General features: G+C 42.3%; 1 protein-coding gene across 1 annotated transcript in view; it reads right to left on the minus strand.

Annotated features, from left to right (window-relative positions):
• The window catches only part of kcnb2b (potassium voltage-gated channel subfamily B member 2b), an 891,048-nt gene that overhangs the window by 331,071 nt on the left and 550,798 nt on the right, over nucleotides 1–9,179 (minus strand). The gene's annotated exons all lie outside the window — the stretch shown is intronic.

Consider the following 9,179-nt stretch of genomic DNA (forward strand, 5'->3'; position numbering starts at 1 on the left):
CTTCTTTCCTCTTTTTCTTCCTCCCTTTCTCTTTTCCTCCTTTTTTCTTTCCTTTTTCTCTTTTCCTCTCTTCTTTCGTCTTTTTCCCTCTTTCCATTTTTTCTCTTTTTTCCCTTCACCTCTCTTTTCCCCCTCTGTTCCTTTTTCCCTTTTCTTTCCTTTTTTGCTCTTCTTCCTCCTTTTCATTTTTCTTCTCTTTACAAGCCCTGATGAAAAGTCCCATGAAGAATTTAAAAAAGCCCTCACCTTCACAATAAATAAATAAAACCTTTGTCACCTGTCAGGGAAGGTGTCAGCTGTGTGGGACTGTCTTTCCTTGAAAACTGTCCTCTTTCTGTTTTATGGCTGACACCATTCCTCCTGTTCTGGACCTCAAAAGCTTTCACTCTGCTGTCTCTCTCTCTCTCTCTACCTCCACATAGATGCTGCTGAGTTTCTCCAACAATATTTTTTTCTCTCTGTTTTCTCATTCCCCTCTAATCGGGCCATGATGTCTCCATAACCTGTATAAGGTTCTCTCTATGTAGTTTGTTGATTTTTCACAACAAGCAACTTGTGATTGATAGCTTGTGAGTGTGGAAAATTCAAAAGTGGCCAAACTATTGGTGTCACCAAATGATGAGAAAAAAGTGAACATCTATGCTCGGTTGTCATTTTAGGGAAATAGTCACCAGATAAGGTACCTTACTCCGATGAAATTCATTGCCAAATAAGTACAAATGCTCTGTTTCAGAGCAGAATGAAGTGCCTTGTAGTCAGAGTCATACAGCATGGAAACAGCCCCTTCGGTTCATCTAGTTCATGCCAACCATAATCCCAAATTAAACCCATCCCACTCGCCTGCTCCTGGCCCACATCTTTCCTATTCATGTACTAATCCAAATGTTTTTAAATGTTGTAATTATGCCCACCACTTCAGGAAGTTCATTCCACATGCGAACCACCCTGTGTATAAAAAAAAATTGTCCCTCATGTGTTTTTTAAAACTCTCTCCTCTCGCCTTTAAAAAAAGTACCCCCTAGTGTTGAAATCAACAAGTATGAGTGGGGCTGTGCAATGTGACAGGTCCTAACAGCAGATTGGCATTCCTCCCTGCCACTCCCCAACCAGGAAAACTAGTTTTAAATTCATCCACATTTCTGGCTTCAGTACATGTGATTCTACCCTCACCCACTGCCCCAAATGCCACAGGACTGTGCAGTTTGCCAATCACAGTGAAAACACCCAATGGTCACCACAATGTTTGAATAATGAAGGCTCCTGTGATTATAAGTCTGTAGCCAACCACTGATGTTGGGATCCTGTGGATGTCCCAGGAGACGGATCAAACTGCAGGCTGATGTAGGTGAATGTCAGGCTGGATGCAGTTTAGAAAACATCTTCACCCAGTTTACTCCAAAAGCTAGAGCCCAAGGAACAGAGAGTTCAGGCTGTAGTGCTGGAGAATGTTACAATAATAGGAAGTTCCAAGGCCATGAAAGTATTTAAATAGTAGGATGAGAATTTTATGTATTATACAGTTACACTTTGGGATTCAGATGTCTCTTCAGAAACAAAGATTGTTCATGTCCTATTAGGAGTCATGTACATAATGTGGACACAAATAGATTTGCAAACAAGTAACGAGATTCAGCCTTTAGAATCTTCTACATTGGTACTGTGAAATGTAGAGGAGGGGAATTTTTCAGGCTTAATTTGCATTTGTGTTTAGCATTTTTAAAGGTACAAAAATATCTCAAGGCACTTCAGAGACATAATTAGAGAAAAGTAGATGATAAGCTGGTGAAGGATGTTGTAGGAGGCGATGAGTTAACGTTTAAAGAGGTCTTAAAGAAAACTTTGAGGTGGAGAGGATTAGGGAGGAAATTACAGTCTCGACTGGGAAAGCTGTAAACATAATTATCAACTTAAGGGCAGAGTGTTACCCAAGTCCAGGGTCAGAGAAATGTCATATCTTATTGTTTATTTGGGGCGGGGGGGATTGTAGGGCTGGCGTGAGGCTGTGAAACATTTACTCACATGGATGACAATTTTAAAATGGTGTTATGTTGCAACTGAGACCTATGGTAAGTCATCAAGGACAAGTTTAATTGGACAATAGATTTCCAGATAAAATTTATTGTTTTCATTGGTCTTTAAATGTAAACTATTCACATGAATTGTTAATATTTGGGGAAGGAAGAATCCGATATCCGAAAACAGAAGGAGCAGTTTTAAGCACATATTCATACAGTGTTTTACCCTAAGCTCATGGCATTAGTATGATTCATATACATTCTAAATGCTTGTGTTACAACATTTAACAAAATGAGTGTCTAAATAAGGTAGCATGGGAATCTGTTGTTAGGAAGGGATATATATTAAGAATCAGAGCAAATAATGCATTAAAATATAATTGAAATATGTTTATGAATATACCAATGAAAGGTGATTTTCTATTGACTGCCTTTCTTTCTCCAGTTTTTGCACTCAGCTTTTAAGAAATGTATGCCCACAGTAGCAAAGCTATTAACTAGGGTTGCAAAATTGAAGCTACATCAGGACAAGGTGCATAGAAACCATGTCTGTTTTAAAACATCTGCAAGTCCTATAGTCTCCGGAGTTAGCAAATCAAGAGGCCTCAATGTTGAATTACACCTGTTTTGCACATTTCTGATTCATGGTTTTTAATTTTGTTCGTTTGCTATATGTGCACTGACCATCTGTTCAGGACCCCATTAGAGTAAACTGATGAATTGTAAACTGCTCAATTACCTTTTTCTTTCGTAAACCTATTCAAGTTAACATGAAGATCGCGGGATGAGAAAGGACGATGTAAGAAGAAATCACAAGAGCATTAGAGAGAATGAGGGATTAGTCAACATACCAAGAAAAGAGTAACAAAAGAAATACAATAGGTACTGAGAAAAAAGGAAATAAACAAATCATGATAAAATAAGTTAACACATGACTTTATGGATGTGGGAAAATAAATTTATCTCAAAGTTCCATACATGAATGCTTGCAATATCAGGGACATTTTTTTAAAAAGACTGAGATCCTTTCTGGAGCGGAGTTCATCAGAAAGACCTGGTTAAACAATGATGATGTTTAAGCAAAAATAGTGATAAGTTTACAAAAATGTGACAACATAGCAAAATAGGAATGGTCTATTTGGCCCTTATAGCCGTCTCCACTGTTCACATTTGTAGCTGTCAACACCTGTTTCCTGTGCTATCCTCATATCCCTTGATGTCAACAGTATACAGAAATTTATTCATCTTTGGCTTGAACATACTCAATTTCTGCCAGAGGACGATAGATTCTCAGAGAATTCCAATGATCGCTACCCTCTGAATGAAGAATTTCTCCTCATCAATCCTAAATAGTTTCTCCAAATTCTGAAACTGTGTCCCTGGTTTTTGAAACCCCTAACTATGGGAAATTATCTTTCTCATCCACCCTGTCGAATTTTTAAAAATTGTGTAGGGTTCTTATAAATTCTAGAGAATACAGGTTCAGGCTCCGCAGTCTCTCTTTATAGGACAATCCTGCCATCTGGTGAACCTCCTTGGCATCCTACCTTCGAATATACATCCTACCTTCGGTAAGGGAACTAAAGCTGCACATAATACTTCAGGAGCAGTCTCACGAAGACTCTACATAATCAAAATCTTCACTGCTGTACTCAAAACCTTTTGATAAAAAGCCAACATACAATTTGCCTTCCTAATTTCTTGCTGCATGTTTGCTTTAAATGACTTGCGTGCAAGGACACCCGGGTCCCTTTGGACATCAACACTTTTCAAAGTCCTACCATTTAAGAAATATTGGTCTTCCTACTAAACTGGACAGCTTTACCCACATTATAATACATCCATGCTCACAAACTCATCCTGTCAAAGTCCCCTTGGAGCTTCTTTGGATTGTCTTCAACGTTATCATTTTCACTTGGGTTTGTGTAACGTGAAAACTATGTTTGGTTCCCACATCCAAATTGATATACATGATTTGGACATGCCGGTGTTGGACTGGGGTTTACCAATTTAAAAATCACACAGCACCAGGTTATAGTCCAACAGGTTTAATTGGAAGCACTAGCTTTTGGACTGCTGCTCAGGTGATCAACCACCTGATGAAGGAGCGACGCTCCGAAAGCTACTGCTACCAATTAAACCTGTTAGACTATAACCTGGTGCTGTGTGATTTTCAAATTGATATAGATTGTGAGCAGCTGGAATCCAAACATTAATTTCCTACAGTACTCCACCAGTGACAGTCTGCCAACCTGAGAATGATTCATTTATTTCTACGCTGTTTTCTTTTCAGAAAATTAATTTTTAATCTATGCCAGTATATTACCCTCCATCCTGTGTGCTCCAATTTTGTTTCCTGACCTCCTTGGAGGGACCAGAAGCTGTACTTTTATGTGGATGATTATTAATGTAAATGAACATTTCCTGGCTGGGTGGGGATGAGGTGGGCACATTATGGACTTTGAGGCAAGTGGGGAGTAATTCATCACATTCCTGAATTATGCTATGTAGATGGTAGACAGACTGTGGGGAGTCAGGAAGTGAGTTACTCACTGCAGGATTCCTAGCCTTGACTTGCTCTTGTAGCCACTGTATTTATATCATGGAATAATAGAATCACTACAGTGTGGGAGCAGGCCATTCAGCCCATCGAGTCCACACCAACCCTCCGAAGAGCATCCCACCCAGACCCATTCCATTCCTATAACCCTGAATTTCCCATGGCTAATCCACAAAGCCTGCACATCCTTGCACATATCAAGCAATTTCGCAAGGCTATTCCACCTAACCTGCACAATGTTTGGACTGTCGGAGGAAATAAGAGCACCCAGAGGGGGTCCACACAGACACAAGGTGAATGTGCAAAGTTCACACACAGTCGCCTGAATGTGAAATTGAACCAGAGTCCCTTGTGCTGTGAGGCAGTAGTGCTACTGAGCTACTGTGCCTCCCCTATGACTAGTCCAATTCAGTTTCTGGTCAATGGTAACCCCCAGGATGTTGATAGTGGAGGATTCAGTGATGGTAAAGCCATTGAATGTTGAGAGATGGTGGTTACATTCTCTCTTGTTGGAGATGGTCATTACCTGGCATTTTGACCATCTGAATATTACTTGCCACTCTCCATCCCAGCCTGAATATTGTCCAAGTTTTGCTGCATTTACATATGGATTGCTTCAATATCAAGGAGATATTGGAGTTACCGAATGTTGTGCAATCATTAGCGGACATTCCCACTTTGACTTTGTAAGATACTTGAGATAATTAATAAACAGCTGAAGATGAAGATAGCACACTTCCCTGAGGTGTCCTGGAGCTTACTCAGATAAATGACTTCTGACAACCATTGGGTCTGACTTCCTTTGGGTCAGGTATGACTCTTATCACTGAAGAGTTTTCATCCTGCTTCCCATTGACTCCAGTTTTGTCAAGGGTCGTTGATGCCACACTCAGTCAAATATAACCTTAGTGTCAAGGGACTGAAAGGTTGTTTCTTTTTGTGGAGGAGTCTAGGACCAGAGGGCGTTATCTCAGAGTAAGCGGTCGCCCACTTGAAAAAAAATGAGGAATTTCTTAGCTCAGAAGGTAGTGAATCCATGGAATTCTTTCCTGCTTCACTGATGCTTCTTGGATGGGTTGCTGGGAGCAGAGTGCATTACTGGGTCGTGATGGTGGTGGTGGGGAATTGGAGGGATGCAGTTCTCTAACATCAGGAAAAAGAAGTGATTCTTTAAGAGTGAGAGAAAATGCAGTTTGCTAGTCCTCCTATTCCCACTGTCTCCATGCTGTTAATGTTGTCTTCTGAAAAACTAGTGGGTTGCACTGTGTAATTGATATTGGCAGCACGAGGTACAAGATACTACCCAACAAAGGGTGATAACCAATAGCAGGAATAAAAATCATAGGCATCAGTGCTTCTTCTGACCCTGGCCCATTACTCTACTCTTGATTCCCAACCCAGGCACAGTGGTCCTGCACCTAACCCAAGTACAATGGACACCCTAGAACCCCAGGCACCATTTTGTGCCCTGACATCCCCCCCCCATCCCCAACTCCCCTGTCCTGGTAATATCAATAGCTGTAGGAAGGCAAATGCGGCTATTTAAGTGTTATACATGGAAAGAATTGCAAAGAGATGATGCTGGCAAAAAAGAACTATCAGGAAATGAATATTGCCTAATGGACAACCATGGAAAACTGGCCAACTACAGAAAGGACATGCGACAGGATGGAACAGTTCATGCCATTAACAGTTCATGGTAGCTTAGTGGTTAGTACTGCTACCTCACAGCACCAGGGACGCAGGTTCGATTTCACCCTCACGCAACTGTTTGTGTGGAGTTTGCATGTTCACCCTGTGTCTGCATGGGTTTCCGTGGATTTCCTCCAGGTGCTCCGGTTTCCTTCCACAGTCCAAAGGTGGGCAGGCTATGCTAAATTGTCCATAGTGTCCAAGGTTATGCAGGCTTGGTAGATCACTTGTTGGAAGTGTAGGGTTAGGCTTGGGGGGGGGGGGGTGTTTGGAAGAGATGCTCTTCAGACGTTTGGTATGGACTTGTTGGGCTGAATGGCGTGCTTCCGCACTATACGAGATTCTGTCATTTAATAACTGTGCTGCATTCAAGTGAGGTCATGGTGTGGTTGCTTGATCTGCTTTACCTCTGATCTGTGCCATTACCATTGAAATGGTTCGTGATCTGTCATTTCCTTTTGCTGATGTCATTAATTGAACTGAGAAACAGATAACCCTTCTCTGCCTCACTCTGTTCAGCATAATCCCAAAGGCTTCCCCAGAGTTAGTACCCCATTGCTACCACAACCACTTATTAATATATTTCTGGACATCTGTATCAAGAATCCATAACCAAAACTCGCCTACATGCTTGTAATGATTGGAATTACAAGAGCGCCCGATGGATCTTATTGACTATGAGATCCTTGATTTGGGTTGTTAGCCTGGTTCAATCAGCGAGCCCTAGTTGACAAATATAAATAGGAAATTCAGAATTTCCTCACTCTAGGCACTGGCTCTAAGCTGGCTGGTGCTACAGTGTGTTACTGCTGTAGTCATAGTCATAGAGATGTACAGCATGGAAACAGACGGGTCCAACCCATCCATGCCGACCAGATATTCCAACCCAATCTAGTCCCACTTGCCAGCACCTGGCCCATATTCCTCCAAACCCTTCCTATTCGTATACCCATCCAAATACTTCTTAAATGTTGCAATTGTACCAGCCTCCACCACTTCCCCTGGCAGCTCATTCCATACATGTACCACCCTCTACGTGAAAAAGTTGCTCCTTAGGTCTCTTTTATATCTTTCCCCTCTCACCCTAAACCTATGCCCTCTAGTTCTGGACTCCCCAACCCCAGGGAAAAGTCTTTGTCTATTTATCCTATCCATGCCCCTCATAATTTTATAAACCCATATAAGGTCACTCCTCAGCCTCAGACGCTCCATGGAAAACAGCCCCAGCCTATTCAGCCTCTACCTGTAGCTCAGATCCTCCAACCCTGGCAACATCCTTGTAAATCTTTTCTGAACCCTTTCAAGTTTCACAACATCTTTCCAATAGGAAGGAGACCAGAATTGCACGCAATATTCCAAGTGGCCTAACCAATGTCCTTTACAGCTGCAACATGACCTCTCGACTCCTATACTCAATACTCTGACCAATAAAGGAAAGCATACCAAACACCTTCTTCACTATCCTATCTACCTGCGACTCCACTTTCAAGGAGCTATGAACCTGCACTCCAAGGTCTCTTTGTTCAGCAACACTCCCTAGGACCTTACCCTTAAGTGCATAAGTCCTGCTAAAATTTGCTTTCCCAAAATGCAGCACCTTGCATTTATTTGAATTAAACTCCATCTGCCACTTCTCAGCCCATTGGCCCATCTGGTCCAGATCCTGTTTTAATCTGAGGTAACCCTCTTTGCTGTCTACCACACCTCCAATTTTGGTGTCATCTGCAAACTTACTAACTGTACCTCTTATGCTCGTGGGGGGAGAACCTGATTCCTGAACTGGTTGAACTGTTTAGCCAGTTTGTTAACTAGTATTCCTTTTTATTGAGGACTGATTTTAAACTGCCTGATTTACACAATCAATGTGTTTCATGTGTAACTCAGTTCTCATTAGGGGGTTGTTGTTTCACTGGCTGGTTACAGCCTGTATGTTACTCTTCTCTCATTTACTTTGAGAAAAGGACAATGCTGATCTTGTGGCAGGGTTAGCCCTTGGCATATGGTTTTCTTTGTTTCGTGTATGTGTCTTCACTGTTTTTTGGTGTTTGGACTGAGCCCTTGTGAGAAAATACATCTTACCAGATGAGCTGTTCCTGTGGGTAGGTCTGACCTTTGGACTAGGCCTCTGCAAAGACTGAACCGAGGGCAGAGTTCATTCCTGACTGCAAAAACTGAACACCTGTGTGAGTGCTGGGAGGTGATCATTTGCTGTATCCTGGAGTTTGGGAGAAGACGCTGCCTTCGGGAGTGGACCAAACCCCTGTGAGTTAACTGCACCTTTACAATGTACTGTGTTCCTGTGAGTGGGCCTGATTCTCCAAGGATGGGCCAGGACTCTGTGCAGACTGAACACCTGTGTGTATGCTGTGGGATGTGCATTTGCTGCCTTCAAGAATGGACTCTGCACTCTGCAGTTTAGAGTGAACTCCATTTCTGACAATGCACTTTGTATAATGGAGTGGACTCTGTTCCTGAGAATGGACTCTACATTTTGAAGAGAACTGTTTATGGTTTTGGACTCTGTGTAGCACAAAGGACGCTGTTTGTTGGTAATTGACTGTCATTTACTTGGTGGGGTTAACACTTGCACTCTCTTGTGTAAAAATCAACTAGGAGAAAGTGAGGACTGCAGATGCTGGGGATCAGAGCTTAAAAATGCATTGCTGGAAAAGCGCAGTAGGTCAGGCAGCATCAAAGGAGAAGGAGAATCGACGTTTCGGGCATAAGCCCTTCTTCAGGAATGAGGAAGGTGTGCCAAGCAGGCTAAGATAAAAGGTAGGGAGGAGGGACTTGGGGGAGGGGCATTGGGAATGCGATAGGTGGAAGGAGGTTAAGGTGATGGTGATAGGCCGGAGAGGGGGGGGGGGTGGAGAGGTCGGGAAGAAGATTGCAGGTCAAGAAGGCGGTGCTGA

This window comes from Chiloscyllium plagiosum, chromosome 4 (genome assembly GCF_004010195.1).
Source record: "Chiloscyllium plagiosum isolate BGI_BamShark_2017 chromosome 4, ASM401019v2, whole genome shotgun sequence".
Taxonomy (NCBI): domain Eukaryota; kingdom Metazoa; phylum Chordata; class Chondrichthyes; order Orectolobiformes; family Hemiscylliidae; genus Chiloscyllium; species Chiloscyllium plagiosum.